A 17,141-nucleotide genomic window follows, 5' to 3' on the forward strand; every position below is an offset into this window, starting at 1 on the left:
GCAGGAGCTTCGTGAGTTGTCGGGCAGCAGCTAGTGAGATCATCAGCAAGTTCAGCCAGTGCAGGTGAGCTTCCCTTTGTGTGAATGGGTCTAAGGCCATAATGCCGGCCCATGTAGTTATGAGTAGAAGACCCGGGGGTTAGCCCTAGGCACAGTATGCTAGTATTATTTTCAGGACGAGGTCCAGTAATAGCGGGCGGGTGCCCAGGGAATTGTTTATAGGATAGTTATACTTGTTGTCTGTGTGATACATGTATGTGCCTGGTAGGGAGGTGAGTGTGGGCGAGGTCCCGTATCTCACCAATAGCAGAGTGTGGATGGGGTTCCATATCTCATCAGTAGCAGGAGATGGGCGAGGCCCAGGATAGGCGTGGCCTTAGGACAGAACCAGTTGTATGTGTTAGTTATGAAATGTTATGTGTTAACATTTGTTGGCGGTCGAGGCCCTGTGACAGGCGGGGACTAAGTAAAACAGATCTGTATCCGAGCGGGGCTCGAAGCAGGCGGGGCCTGGAACGGCGGGGCCGTTGTAGCGGGTGAGGCCCGAGGTAGGGGCGAGGCCCAAGGTAGTGGGTGTGGCCCAGTATGTGAAGTATGTGAAGTACGTGGTTATGCATGGTATGTGGTAGGGTGGGGAACTCACTAAGCTTCGTGCTTACGGTTTTCAGTTTTGGTTTCAGGTACTTCCGGTAGCGGAGGGAAGAGCTCGGGGTGATCGCATGGTACACCCCATAGATTAGACAGCCTGGGAATGTTTACTCTAATAATGAACATGTGTTTTGAAAACTTATACTCCTAATAGGTTTTGGAATGATGACTTTGTTTTAAGTAATGAATTATTAAAAGAAATTTTTGGTCTTAAATCATGGGTCGTTACATAGATAGTTGTCGTGCGATGAAAAGATGAGAGACATCGATGTTTTTGATTTAGTCATCTAGTGGAGTTTAGATGACGACCACAAACTTTTCTAGACAGTCCTGTGGAACGCTAGCAAGATCGCCACGTGTAGGTGTTAATGAACTTGGATGTTAATTCGATGTACTCCATCCACTTTATGGTTGCCTTATTTGACATATATTGTTAGGAAACCCCTGAATGCATGTGTTGTCGCCCCGATGAAATATTTTTAGACTAGGTCCCTTGTGTTAGTTGTCTTAGTAACGTAAATTGAGAATAACAGGAATGGTAATTGGGTTATTGTTGGTTGGTGGAATTAAATATAGTTATTTATTGTGGGTTGAAAACCCTATAGGCTTACTAGGCTACCAAGCCTGACCCACTCAGTTTTCTTTGTATTACAGGTAGTGGCACCAGAGCATAAGTTGGGTGACTTGTCAAGTTATTTGTGGATTATAGACCTGTTGTTTGATATAACTATTGTAAGGTCTGTAATGTAATGTTTATGCTTTTGGTCTGTTTATCGGAACATGACATCCCGAGTTTTGTTATACAATGAAAATAAATTTCTTTAAGGAATGCTTTGGTAAATCTTATTTTTATCATATTTCGTTTTGGGAACGAATTCCGCAACTCTTTTAATCAAAGGATTACTCTGAAATTGTTTTAAAATAATAAATTAAACTGTCTTTTCTGACCGTGATTTTGGGGATGTCACAGTTGGTATCAGAACATTAGTTTAAGCAAACTAGGAATTTGTAGAATTTCTAGACTTAAACTTAAAATTCAATGTGAAGGTTGTGAGATGTGTGTCTGTTATATTTTAGACACGCGAATTAGTATAATGGAAAGCTACCTAATATGCTTTTATGTGCTAAATGTTATATGTTTCCATATATGATATTATTTGTTCTGATCTATGGTCTGTTGCCGACCGGATCGTGAAACCTTATGTGTTTAGGATTCTAAGCGTATTGTTACGATATTAGAACTAGCATGTAAATGTTTCAGAGTGATATGGAGGATTATAATATCTATCATGAATGAAGATCAAATTTTCACCTCATTCGGTGTATAGATCAAGAATGGCAAGAACAAGAAGCGGAGTCGGAAACGAAAATGAGAACATGAATCAACCACATATGATTGAGCAAATACCTGTTGTAGCAGCAGCACCTGAGCGAATGACAATGTCTGGTGTACAAATGATGATTCAAGCAATGTTGGATCGTCAGATGGAGGAGACCAGACAGTTGATTCAACAGAATCGTGAAGAATTGTCAATTCAAGTGGAAGACCCCGAATCAAATGAAGGGCACTCGGAAGGAGGAAACTTCAGTGGATCTGTTGGTCAAGCCAACCCACCAATAGTTAGGCAAAACAACAAAGATGGAAGGAATAATGGAATGGGATGCAAGTATAAGGATTTTCTGACTTGCAAACCATCGACCTTCACTGGAAAGGAGGATCCGATCGAAGTCATTTATTGGATATTAGAAATGGAGCTAGCCTTCATGACATCTGGTTGCAGAGGAAAGTTGCAAACTACGTTCGTTGTATGTCAGTTTAGGGGTGGATCTATTCATTGGTGGAACACTCTGGGGAAATCCGTAAGCCCTAATGAGCCACTGCAAATGACTTGGGCAGAATTTTTAGTGCAATTCAAGCGCAAGTTCTATTCGGCTCAAAATCTACTGGAGTTGGAGAACAAGTTTCTGACATTGACAAAGGACAGCATGTCAGTTGATGGATACACAAAAGCTTTCACAGAGAAGATAGAGTTTGCTTTGCGCATCGTTCCAGAGAGCTAACAAAGGTTGAGCGATACGCAAAAGGACTCTTATGGGAGTACGCGGTGCCACTGCGTCAGCCACCTACTCTAGAGGCAACTATTTGGGCTGCCAAGTCTGTTGAGAATATGATTAAAGTTAGGACCACCGACAAAGGTTGAAGTTGGCGAAAAGAGAAATTTTGAAGGAACTTTAGGTTCCAGTAAGAAAAGTAAAATTTTGAAGTCTACGTCGAAGAAGTTTTGAGGAAAAGGAGGCGAAGCGAAATGGTGCGAGATGTGCAAGAAAAAGCACTTTGGGAAATGTAGTGAGGAAGTAACCTGCTACAAGTGTGGAAAAACTGGGCATTATGCCAACGGGTGTCTATCCAACAAGAGGATGTGCTTTGGATGTAGTGAAGAGGGGTACATTTTGAAAGACTGTCTAAAGAAGAAGGAGGCAGCTAAGCCCAACATTCCACTAAAGCAGTAGTGCTTCTATGCAAGTGTTGTGATCAAACTATAGCCCTTGATATAAGTATTGTGATCCCACCATAATCTTTCATGCAAAAGTCACACAAACAATATAATATCACGACACCTAATGTGCAACAATGTATAATGGGAAAACTCACATGATCAAAGAGATGTAATCCACTAATCGAAATCCCACAAAATAAACTACATGTACCTCATAAACCAATCACAATCCAAATATCAGGCTATAACTCAAAACTTCTCTAAGTTTGACCAAAAGTCAAATTGGTCAAAAAGTCAACAATCAAAGTTAACGGTCAGCCACCGTGTCGCTGTGGCAAACCAAGGACTATGTCATGGCATCCAATCAACAAAACAGTCAGAGATGAAACCCATCACGATGTCATGGAAACTGTCCCAAAACAACTTAGTGGATTAAGCCCTTAATCTATTAAGCCATGCACCTATACTTTCTAGAAGGCTTCCGAGCACTCAAATGAGTCATAAAAATCATAACTTTACGGACATGCACACCCCATGCATCACTTACACCATTCTAAGTCAAAATAGAGAAAAATGAGACCTTTACTCTTTGCTTGGTACCAAATCACTCCTTAGTTCCAGATCTAAAAGATAAAACATTTAAGGGACACTCAATGTTTGTAAAGTTGCAAGCTTTACCTGGATTTCTTCCATTAAATCCAACCAAACCCGTAAAAGGGATCTAAAATGCTACAAAATTCTAGATTTATGAATTAAAAACCATAAAGTTAAATACTTGAGCACTTACAAAGGTCCAGGAGGTAACCAAGGTGTTGGATCTTCCACAAGACACTCTCAAACTCCAAAGGGTGGTGATTTTTCCTTCAAAATGACACAACACACACACACATACACAAAATACTTATAACACAAAATGGGAGGCTAAGGTTTGTAGGATATGTTTTCGAGAGATGGAGGTTAGGGTTTGTAGGAAACCTTAGCCCCAACATTCCTTAAGTATGACTGATGATTCGAGGCTTAGGGTTTTGATCCCAAAACGGCGCTGCGTCGCAATCTAATAACTCACTGCGTTGCAGTTAAAATGCATTCACCATGTCATGGCAAGCCCATCACCACATCACGAACTGTGTCATAATGCCAAAACCCAACTCTGGTACTTAGGTTTAAAAAGCATAAAGTCATACCTAGATTATATGTGACATTAAAAATATGACTTTTAGATATAAAAATTTGGAGTATGACATGTACATGGGAATCCCTTGATATGTAGTTAAAAATGAAATAAACATTAAGGCAAGTTTATATGTGAAATTTATAAGAATGCGAAGTTGGTCATAAACCATTATATAGATTAAAGTAAACTAGGAGGTCATCCCGTGCTTTGCCACGGAGCGTTGTTTTTTTCTTTTTGTTATATTGTGTTATAACAGATATCACAAAAAATTACCAGAAAAATCTTATGTACAACTCAATGAAAATTTTGATATGACAGTGGTTTTTATCTTTGTATTGTATTATATGTTATTCGTATGAATTTAGCTTTAAGGGTTGCTAAATTTCTTAAAATGACAACACATGACCAAAAGGTTAGAGAATAGTACCACAAGGAACAAAAATGCAAACAATTTCCTTTTTAGATCAAATCTAAAAGATATACTTTGGACCAAAAAAGAGAGTGATACTATTATATTCACATATTTAAATGCTCTCCTACATTTTACAACCAACGGATTAAAAGGTCTTAAAATAGTAACACATGGACCAAAAAAGAGAAAAAAATTCATATTTTGATGAAATTGATATAGCTATCTACAACTGAAGGACTAAAACTGAAAGTTACTTTAAAAAAAGTATTTTTCAACTAAAACCTACAACATGTGATGAACAATCCTTTCCAGTGAGAATTAGGTGATATGTTTTTACTTTATCACGTTCACCCGCATCATCAAGATTCATAATCATATCATTTTTATTAGAAGGAGCATTGTCATCATTATCTAAAACATTATTTCATTGAACATATAAGGAGGTGGTACTTGTACATAAAGAACAAACACGGTTAAAACAATCAAGTTTCAAGTTGATTAGAACTTCATATTACTTGCTGGAATGTAATACCTTGACAACTTGCAATTTTTTGTGAGAAGTATTAGAGTATTATGAAAAGATTGTCTTTACCTACGGTAAAAACTCGGAGAATGAGAAAGGGGTAGTAGTTGATGCAGTTCGGTCGACCCTGTCACCGGTTGTTACAGTAAGTCAAAAACTCCCTCAGCAACCCCATAACCTGGAAAACACCAGAACAAAATGCACAAATTCAACATTACATTCTGTTGGATTTAATAATAAAAACATATACTAATTAGAAAGAATCCATATAAATACCTTATAATTTGTGCAAGTTAGGAGCCTACAAAAAGTAATAATAGCAAAAAAGTAGGGGTATAAGTAGATAACATTTTTCAACACCCCTATGGATTATATACATTTACTCTAGGGGACAATTAGTTTTCATGAAAGGTATAGACCAAGTAAAAAAAAATGTTTACAGCCAAGAAACTTTAAATATTTGCTTGACGGTTTTAGACAACTTACAACTTTCTTCTTTGTCATGACTACTCATCCCTATTTTTGATTTCTTTCTTTGCAACAACATCCAAGTAGGACATGCTAGCTTCATCATTGAAAATGCATTCTTATCAAGTAAATGTGAGTTTTCTTTTGTGAAATTTTATTGGAAACAAATAAGGTAAATGTTTCTCAAAGAAAATAGAAGCAACATTTAGTATAATTGTATAAACTTGATTACAATTACAATTTTTTCCAAAACATTGTCGGTCATAGTCAAGAAAATAAAATTTTGATAAGGTGTGACTAAAACAATGTATTAAAATATCCATTGAAATTTTACACATAATAGTACTTTATTTTTTTCATTAATTTATCCGAAGGTAATGTTTTGAGATGCTTTGGCAAAATTAATTTAGATCATTGTGTACCAAACTTTAAAATAAAAAAAAATCCAAATCTATCATATCATGAGCACAACACCATTTTTGTAAGTAAATAACATATGTTATAGGCACTACGTTGACCCCTTCGAGTTCCTTATGAGCCTTGGTGTAGCAAAAAAAAAAAACATAACCAAATAATCATTTTACTCGAATAGTTGGAGTTACTGTCTACTGTATTATTTAAACAAACTTTGTATAACTCAAAAAGTCCAACATGCTCGTAAATATGTCCATGGCCAAGCCTTTTAGATTCTCCTCCTCCCCAACTTAAGACATCACTTGTTTCGGAAGCACATGGTAACCAATATATAAAAAAAACCACCAATCCTGATTGAAAATATACTCATTAAAGAGGGACAAAACTACTTATACATTTTTGTAACCTGTAGCAACAGCAAAGTGATATGATCCCAAGGCAGCCATCTTAATCAAAACTCTAACTTTTAGGTGTTTGCATGCACCTTTCTCATCATTGTATGTGGATGTATTCTCCCAACTGGTTGGTTGTAGAATAAATCACAAACAATAACTACAACAAATGGGCAAAACCAAAGCTTTATCAAAATGATAAAATTTTGTGAAAGAAACACTTGAAAATACTTTCTCAAACTTAGAACTTGATTCATATGATGCAAACAGAAAGGCAATCATATAATTTGATAAGAAACGAATTATAAGCCTAGCATCATTTTGTGTAGAATATTCTTTGACTTGTGTGTATAAATTGTATTATCACTTTCCTATACTTAATTTACTGTAAAATATGCGCTTGTTATCATTATCACACATTTATCTTTGACTATTATTAACTTCTTTCACTTTTCCTTCTTCACAATCGCCAATAATGCGCCTTCTAATATTAATGATATGATTATGAATATTTTTACTAAAATAGGAGTGGATCCATCGCATAAAAAACATAAGGAATAGCAATTGAACAGAAAATCAAATTCACATAGAAACACCATACAAAATACCGATATTCCAAACAAAAACAAAACACAGTCGATGATAAACGGCCAATGATTTGATCTATCCAACTTAGGTTATATTACAACCTTACAATTCTTCATTCTATCTTTACATTCAAACTACTTTTCCTTAAAGACTAGGGCTTATTACTTATATCTCTATGATCTATGATTCAGGTGCGTAATGAAAAGGCAAGAAAATACTTGACTGATATGCGTAGAAACAAACCTGTCACATTTCATAAGAAGTTTCTAGGTGTTGATCCATTGACACTTAGACTTTTGCAGAGGTTGTTAGCTTTTGATCCAAAGGATCAACCAACTGCTGAACAGGTAATTTTGTAATTGACTAATCCTCAATTCAAGATTCTCGTACTAAGGGTATTTATGTCATTTTTTCAGGTATTAGCGGATCCTTTCTTGATCGATTTGGTGTAAAAACATTATACCCACAATATTGACGTGAAACCCACAACGTTGGGAAAGAAGAAATTCGAAATTGAAAAGATAAAATCAAAAGCATATACAAACGACATAAAACATGCCTGGACTTCAAATTGCAATAGAGATGTTGGAGGCGGCCACAAAGCACAGGCGTTTGGTGGATACGGAATTGGAAATCCTAAGTTCTTCATCGACACTGTGCGTGAAACATGAAACCCAAAATTGGAAATCCTAATTCTTGATCGACAAGATGTCGGAGACTTCAAACAACAGTTTGCACAAAGCATATACAAACGACAGAGAACATACCCAGAATTGAAATGGCAATAGAGACGGCTGGAGGTGGCCACAAACCACATACGTTTGGTGGAGATGGAAGTGGAAAATCTTGATCGAGAAGACGAAGGATATGTATTTTTGAACAAATTCAGAAAGATTGGGAAAACTCGATGATCAGAAGTTGAAAAGAGAAAAATATTGAATTGTAATACCTTATGAATCAGAAGACTTGGGTGCGGATCGTAAATTCTTGGAGGAAAAACCACCAATATCTACATATGAAGAAACCTTTTTTTGTGCATGTTTTGAAATTCAGAAAGGTTGGACAAAGTCCCTCATCAGAATCGTTAACTTGTTTCACAATTTCCTACCTACAACGATTGGAAACATAGAAAGAGAAGTACAGAATCTTCCAATGTGATAGAGAAGGAAATTGCAATTGACGTACCTTCTGAGTCAGAAGAGCTGTAGAGAAATGGAAACTAAGGTAATGTTTGTTTTTGTCTGCAAGGCCTCTTCTGTCTGCGCCGTACAGACCACACACATACATTAGCTTTTGCAGACTGTTTGTTTTTTTGAAGACTGCAGACTTAAAAATATATACGTGCCCTCTTCTTGATGCAGATGTGGACCAGAGTCTTCTAACATTTTCAGACATCTTTTAGCCTAAAAACACATATATATCTTTATTTTCTTTTTAAGTTTTTTTTAAATTTATATTTTTTCCAACTTTATTAATGACAAACAATTTGAAAAAAAAATACAAAACTTAAAGAAAAAAAAAAGCGTTCGATGATACAAACATGATATTTTTGACAAATTTATAAATAAAGATTTATTGCAATAATAGTCGTTGGAGTTGTTTATATAAACGGGATAAGGAATATACATTACAACCCCACCTAAACTTAGGTACTGAACTTCTAAAATATATCGTTTTAACTTTCTAAATATACCCGATTTGGTTTCACTTGGTAAATATATCATCTTTCATAAAATTTCTTTCTTTCATTATCATTTTACTATCTCTTTTTTCTTTCCTTCATTATCGTTTATTACTTCAACCAAGTGAACATTACTAAAACCTAAACCTAAATCCTAAATCCTAAACCCTAAACCGAATACCTAAACCCTAAACCCTAAACCCCAAACCTAAACCTAAACCCCAAACCTAAACCTAAACCCTAAACCCTAAACCTAAACCCTAAACACTAAACCCTTATCAATAAACCCTAAACCCCAAACCTAAACCCTAAAACTTAAACCCTAAACCTAAACCCTAAACCTAAACCCTAAACACTAAACCCTTATCAATAAACCCTAAACCCTAAACCCAATTGTGTCGAACTTGAATTTACATCTTGAAGTATTAACCATGAATCCATTAACCGTAATCTTTATATAGTAAAATAATGTATTTTCAAGACGGTTAGTACCTAATTTTAGGTGAGGCTGTAATGTATATTCTCTATTCCCTTATATAAATATGAAAAAAAAAAATCATAATATGTTCATACAATTTTTATTTTTATTTTTTTATACAATAATACATAAAAGTTGATCTAAATTCGTTAATTATTTATAACAAAGTGTTGGGGTGCAAAGTTATTCATTCATGACTTTGTAAATGTTTGACTTTTGTAAAACCCACTTGCATGTGGTGCTTTAGCCTTTAGACCCATTTGTTAGTGAGAGTAAGAGAGAGATGTAAACACCTCTATAAATAATGGGTTTGTCCACTTATAGTGGTGTGCTTGAGAGATGTAGAAGTGAGTGTAAGTGTGTGTTAATTATGTAGTCTAGATCTAGATCGTTTTTGTGTAACACCATATACATTCAATATATCTCTTAAACACCCAAATCACCATGTTCAGTTGTGCAAGCTTTAATTCCGCATGCCAAACCATGTTCTTTGTCACTACAATTGGTATCAGAGCGGGTCTTCAAGATCAAGGTGATTATTGAAGAACGATTCTCAGTTTGGCAATTTTTGTTACAATTTTGAGCAATTTTGGTGAGTCTCTCTCTATGATCTCTTGTCAATTCGTTAAAATCGTGCGTTGTGTTCTTGATTTATGATCGTTTGACTCGTTGGATCAAATTTTCTTTGAAAAAAAAAACCATTTGTTATGATCCAATAATTTTTTCATTGCTCAAACCCAATCTAATCTCATATTATTTTGTTCGATTCGATTCTAAATCTGCAAGTATATATTTGAATCAAAATCTGGCCCAATTATTTTTTTTGTTCAACCCAAATAGTTCGTGATTAGATATTGTGAGTCGAAATTCACATTTTCATCCAAATTGTCACTTTTCATATTTTATTCGTAATCTTTTGGCCCCCGCAATTGTATGTTCCGATTGCTATTCATCTAATCCAACTTTTGAGCCCAATGATTCATTAAAATCCATTCGATATTATTTGTTGTTGAGACGTCTTCATCTTGTGCATATACAAGTTGTACATCGACATTCCAAGCGATTATATGTTGATTCATCGTTCTTGAGTTTCGATTTCATTTTGTTGATTCTGAATAATCGATTGATGTTTGTTTTGATCGTTCAAATAGCATCCTGAATCGATTTTGTATTATGTGCTATATCTTAAAAAACGATTTTGTTCAAATCTTACTCTAGAAGTCGACAATTGAGTTTTTGATTTTGATGAAATTGATCAAGAACTTTCAAATTTTTGTGAAGAACGGTGTTAGAACAGTTGTTTGAACACTTTTTGATCTGAAATTGGACATCAGATTCGTCTATTTCGTGTTTTCTGATCTTTGACTTCGAAAAGTCAATCCCATAAGAAGTCAAAAACTACATCTATGGGTCGATTTGATGATTTGATGGTTAAAATTGTATGATTCGAGATGAATACGAGATATAGATGTCGAAATTATGTGTGATTTGAGGTTTAATTTCAAAAATTGATTGAATATTAAATGGTTGAAAACGCACAGTGTAAGAGTGTTCGTTACCTGTCTTCGCATCTTGACTAATGGATTAAGGTTTGATTTTGACTGAAATTGGCTTTGGTTGAGTTGAAAGCTAAGTGGAGTCGATATTGGAAATAAGAAATGATGTCGATTTTTAATTTTGCATCGAGTTCTTCATTCGCATCTGTAATTGTGGTATGAAAACCTGTGAAGATTTGGAGTTTTGTTGGAATCGCATTTAGGTCTCAAGTAATTTCGCATATGAGGTTAAAATTGTGTTCGCATTTACGGATTGAGTTCTTATGTTTGATATCAATTTTGGGTTGACTTTGTGATTTTGGGTTTACTGGTAGTCGATATCGCGAAGGATATATGGGAGTCGATGTTGATGATTTGGTTTCGCATGAACGTTTGCATCTCCAATCGTAATTTAGGTGTTCGCATATGAAATAAATTGAATTCGCATATGAGTGTTTCAAACATGATTTCGCATTTGGGTTTCTCAGTTAAATTCGCATTTGATTAATTGGATTAAAATGCGAAGGTGATTAATTCGGTTTCTCAGTCAAGTTCGCATTTGTTTAATGCGAAGGAATGCGAAGGAATGAAGAAGAAAAAAAAATATTTTCGCATTTGGCCCCTGATCTTTTCACGAAATAATACAAGTTGTCCAAATTCGCAAAATGGGGTAATAAAAAGACAACTAAAGAATTTTCATTTCGCATCCCTACAGTCTTCGCAAGATGGCAAATTTTACCCAGTTTCGCATTTGGGCTAAAAACTTTGAGAAATTGGAATATTTTCAAATCTGGTCCATGCAGTTTGTGCGAATTTACACATTTTACCCAGTTTTGCAAATGGGAGTGTGTTTCGCATATTTGGCTGTTTTTGGCGCAATGGGTCACTGCAAAATTTTGAAATTGACAATTTCTATCCATTTTTGAGAAATTATGTCAAAGGCGATCCGTGAACTATGATAAAAATTCATTATTTATTGGATTTTCCGGATTGAAGCACAAAGTTTATGCCACATGTTAAGGGGGAGTTTTGACATGAAAAATTTCGATTATAGCACATTCTTTTTCCTTGGAGTTTTATAATCAAATTTCGATTATACAAAGGGGGAGAAGTTTTATATGGAAATTTGAACTTGAATTTTTCATATTACGCGGATTTGAAGACCGAAGTGATCTTGAAGTTTTGAAGATTGCGAGATGATGCAATTGGAAGTTCGGAAGTGATGTATTCGAAATGGGTTTGGAATTATTGAAGATTTTTGGGGTGTGTTTTTATGCGCAACTTTTGGGTGATTATTTGAAATTAATCAATCGTTGTTGCTCGGATTGTATGGTCTGACATCCTAGAGCCTAAATTGAAGAATCATGGAAGAATTGAAGATTAAAGTTCATTTCGACATGTGTCACCTTTGAGGTTCGAACCGCGTAGTGCTTGATTTTGGAAGATTTGAAGTGGGTCATTCATTCCTAACTTTGAGGGGGAGAATGTTGGGGTGCAAAGTTATTCATTCATGGCTTTGTAAATGTTTGACTTTTGTAAAACCCACTTGCATGTGGTGATTTAGCCTTTAGACCCAATTGTTAGTGAGAGTGAGAGAGACATGTAAACACCTCTATAAATAGTGGGTTTGTCCACTTATAGAGGTGTGCTTGAGAGATGTAGAAGTGAGTGTGTAAGTGTGTGTTAATTATGTAGTCTAGATCTAGATCCTTTTTGTGTAACACCATATACATTCAATATATCTCTTAAACACCCAAATCACCATGTTCAATGGTGCAAGCTTTAATTCCGCATGCCAAACCATGTTCTTTGTCACTACACAAAGTCATAAAATTATTAAAAAATCAATTTGAAGTTTAAAAAAATCAGTTTATTTAGATTTCAGTTTATTTTAGTAGCCTGCAAATGTTAACAAAACAAACAGTCTTGTTTTTTCAGACGGCAGACGTTTGGTCCACCTCCTCTACTGCAGAGGTCTACAGATATGGTCCATAGACTACATACATTTTGCCTCAGAAAAACAAACAACACCTAAGAAAGAGTTACAGAGATTGGAAACGATGGAAAGTTCAAGGATTTAAGAACATACAGAAAACAACGATGAGAATATTGGATTTGGCAAGAAGGCAGTTGGAATTTAAAAGGACAGGATAGTCAATTTGTACATATTAATGGGGTTAAAATCTGAAACGGATGAAGTATATATTGATCACAAACGCTAGGACTTTTAATATATGTATATAATGGAAAAAGAGTTTTATGACATAACTACAACGAGGAATGTATGTAATATGTTATGTAAGTTGTTTTTAATTATATAAAAGTACTTTAAATTGAATGGTAAGGTTTTCTTGAAGGTTACACGAAAAAATGATGAATTTGGAAAAAGTGGCAAAAAACACCAAGTTAAGCACTTAAAGCATAAGGCTCATAGTCATCATGACTCACATGACCACAAGGTAAACCAGAAAGTTGCGACTTCCTACACGTATATTCCCCTTTATCAAAATCAACAATTCCATCCCTTGAAGTAATGAACCTGAAATATGATATTCGTAATCGAGTTAATTGTCAGGTTACTACTTGTTTCGATCTCCTTTGCACCTTTTTAATTATGCATTGATGTGGTTAGTGTGTTTTTATTTCCAATGTAAAACAAAGAACGAAATTAAGTTCTAATACATTTTAAACATACAAGTCCATAAGCATCATAAATAGTGTAATTCCTGGGAAGTTTCATTGATCAAAACACTATTGCTTCATCGGTACATAGAAGAACTCAATCAGCAGTATTAGTACTAGCATCTTCCATGCATATATAGTAAAAGAATTTATGGATTCGACATTATTATATGTCGATCATACTATAGAAATAACTATGAAAATGCACCCTAACCCATTTTTAGGTTCGCTCTCATTATGAAATCCTGTACGTGTTAGCTTACATTCTGTAATATTTGCATCACATAAACAAAGTAAATAATATGCACCTTGCAAATATAGAGCCACTACAAGGATCGTATACTATGGAGATGATAATTTTGAGCTTTGTCCAGATGACTTGTCGTCGGTAAAGCCTATAGAGACAACATTTGGTCTGTAAAAAGTCGTCGGTATAGTTTCGTCGCTAAAAGTTGAAAATGTTGTCGGTATAGGTGTCGTTGGTATAGCATACTCTGTCCAGACGACAAGTCGTCTGGAAAGGGTCGTCGGGATTGATTTTCGAGGAAATTAGAAAAAGTTTTATTCTCACCCTATAGAGACGACTTGTCGTCGGTAAAAGTGTGACGCTATAGAGACGATATGTCGTTTGGATAAGTAAGAGCTATAGAGACGACTTGTCGTTTTGAAAAATGAAAACTGCTTTTACAGTTGGAAAGCTATACCCATGACATCTCGTCTCTATAGCCATTTTTTTATATATCATCCACCAGTTTTGTTATATATACCATTTAAAACAAATCCACAAGGGATATTTTCAGAATAATATAAACATAAGATAACATATGATTAAAATCCAAAAGCACTTAATAAACATAACATACCTTTGAAATTCTACTACATAACAAAATAACAAAAAAAAAAAAAACAAGTTTTTAACAAACATTGTTTTCTTTACCATTCTAGTTTTCCTCCTACTCATCATCATCAACATCATCAAACAAAATAACAAAAAAATAAGCAAGTTTTTAATAAACATTGTTGTCATTACCGTTCTAGTTATCCTCCTCCTCCTCTTCCTCATCATCATCATCATCATCATCATCATCATCATCATCATCACCACCATCATCATCATCATCATCATCCTCCGCAAGTTCATTTGATGTTTCGGGGTTATTTTGTGGAACCATATTGGGATTAAACTGGAATTGTGGCATTGGTTGTGGTTGAAAGTTTGGAATGAAAGACGCGAAAGTGTTATTAAACATTTGGTTCATTTGTTGCTGCATGAATTGAATTTGTTGGGATAATACAGCAACTTGGGGATTATCTGAAGATTGGGATGTGGAAGCTTTGGAGCGCTTGGTATGTTCATTTGGAAATAAATTATTGTTGATACTTGGTTTCCTTCCAATTCCGCGAATATGCCCACGTCTCTCACCGAGGGCACGAGCGAGGTATTGTTCTTCATTTAACTTTTTGTTCTCCCCGAGTTGTGATTGCATCACCATCTTCTCACGTTGAATGTTTTCCTAAGATAAAGAAAACAATAAAAGTATATTAATTAAAAAAAATAACTAAATTTATACACTAAAATAATAATATTATACCTTAAACTAACTAAAATAATAATAACATATTTATCAAACAACTTATTAACTTTTTTTTATTACTTACCAAAACTACTTCTGCTTGTGGTGTACACCATCCCCAACTTTCTTTAAATCGCATCTGTCTCCAACCGTCGATATGTTGCAGGTCTTCTCCTCTTTCTCTCTATAATAAGCCAAAAACAATTAATATATTTACATAAATGTTAATAAATTTTTTATAAAATACAAATAAATTTAGTTACCTCCTCACGTCGTCTGTCTGCATATGTTATACTTCCATGAGCACTCGTAATTTGAAGTTTGGACATGCTTTCTTTACCCTCTCCGCACTGCTTCCTATAACCCTCATCCAAAAAAAGAAGATCAACCATGTTATTCCAAACTTCCTCATCCATATCATCCGGTGGAGTTTGTCTTGCACCTTCCACATCATCATATCCACCAACACTATCAAAATAATCTTTCACGTCATGTTTGTGCTGTTTATAAGCTCTTTGGCAGTCGTCATGTACAGTCGCTCGAACGGATTCCCATATATTTGTACCCCGATACATATCAAGATCAAAATACGTCTGCAATAAAAAAATAAATTTAATTAGTAAAAAAACATTTAAAAAGTATAAAATTTTTCACATATAAAAAGTATTTTGTACATACTTCAATTTCAGGATACATAGCTTCATAGTAATGGAAAGGAACACGTCTCCGATTCCTATAATGGAGTGGTACATGATTTGCCACAAAGTTTGAGATAAACATTGTCAACATTTTGCCATTTGTATTTATGAATCTATAGGTCCCCCCGACGCTATCAATTTCCACAGGTAAAGGTTGACCGCTGTGCTTGAACTTTTTTCGCATATTTAAGCATCCTCCTTTTCCACGACGACACGTCGAGTTTGCTACATTGACACATAGAACTAAAATTTAGAAATTTAAAACTTATAAATATATCCAATATATTTAAGAAATTCATGTAACTTACAAGATTGACAACCCGTCGGTATCTTACCTGCACGCTCATGTGGAGGTCGTTCCCCGCCGTCTCCTCTATGCCCCCTCGCAACATGTGTAGCCATCTGTTTAATAAATATTAGAAAATATACTTAACGTACTTTAAAAAAAATAATAAACAATTTTAAGCAATCAAAATGTATAACAACCGTAACATACCATCAATCAACATGTCATGTAACCGACATGTTTCTCACTGTGATGAATCCATGTAGTATATGTTTCTAGAAACCCATTGTCATGTAAGTGGGCATAAACCGTAGGCAAAACATGTCGATACGAATTCACACACGTTTTGCACGGGCACCGCACTTTGCCTTTGGAGTTGACATGTTTCTCAACAATCTTCATAAAGTTTTTAAGACCTTCCAAGTATTTTGAAGACATTCGGTTCTCTCTAATCCAACTCTTATCGATCGTCATTGCTGTTTCATTATTAAAAATTATATTATATATATAGTTATCGAAAGTTAGATTGTATTTAGGCTATATAAATAAATATATACCTGAGAATGGATAGAGTATTCACAAGTATATAAAAATATATGTACTCGAAAAGTAAAAATCAGACGGATTGGATAGAGTATGCACAATGGTTATGCAGAAGAAACTTAAACTAAAAATCAACGTCTTTTAATAAGAAAATCATATCAATTTGATTTTATAATTTATTTTATTTTATTATAATATTAATATTAATTTGATTTTAAAACTAATTTAATTTGATTTTATAATTAATTTGATTTTGTTTTAAACCATATATAGTTTACCCTTAAGTTTTTTTTAGAGTTTCTAGTTGTTTCAATTATATCGTTGTAGTTTTTTCCTTTATTTTTCTTATTCATTTTTATATTTATATATGGTTTTATAATTAATTTGATTTTGTTCTAAACTAATATTAATTTGATTTTAAAACTAATTTAATTTGATTTTACAATTAATTTAATATTTTGTTTTTATTGATTTTTTTTTTAAAAAACTATATCTCATTACTTGCTAGTTCTATATCACATTTACTTTATAATTATTTTACAATTAC

At 34.4% G+C, this 17,141-nt stretch overlaps 1 long non-coding RNA gene across 7 annotated transcripts in view; it reads right to left on the bottom strand.

Moving 5' to 3' along the window:
* Nucleotides 1–8,385, bottom strand: part of LOC145008005 (uncharacterized) — a 54,339-nt gene extending 45,954 nt beyond the window's left edge. For 2 of the 7 annotated variants that reach the window (XR_013663227.1, XR_013663223.1), the window contains exons 1-3: nucleotides 8,067–8,385; nucleotides 6,533–7,962; nucleotides 5,325–5,433 (exon numbers count right to left, since the gene is read on the bottom strand). This is a non-coding gene — a long non-coding RNA (uncharacterized LOC145008005). Of the gene's footprint in view, nucleotides 1–4,988; nucleotides 5,434–6,532; nucleotides 7,963–8,066 lie in introns of those variants that run through there. The other 5 variants (XR_013663222.1, XR_013663225.1, XR_013663226.1 and 2 more) reach the window with 5 other exon arrangements.
* Between the last annotated feature and the right edge of the window lie 8,756 nt (nucleotides 8,386–17,141).

Source organism: Lactuca saligna, chromosome 8 (assembly GCF_052625555.1).
Source record: "Lactuca saligna cultivar CGN05327 chromosome 8, ASM5262555v1, whole genome shotgun sequence".
Classification (NCBI taxonomy): Eukaryota; Viridiplantae; Streptophyta; class Magnoliopsida; order Asterales; family Asteraceae; genus Lactuca; species Lactuca saligna.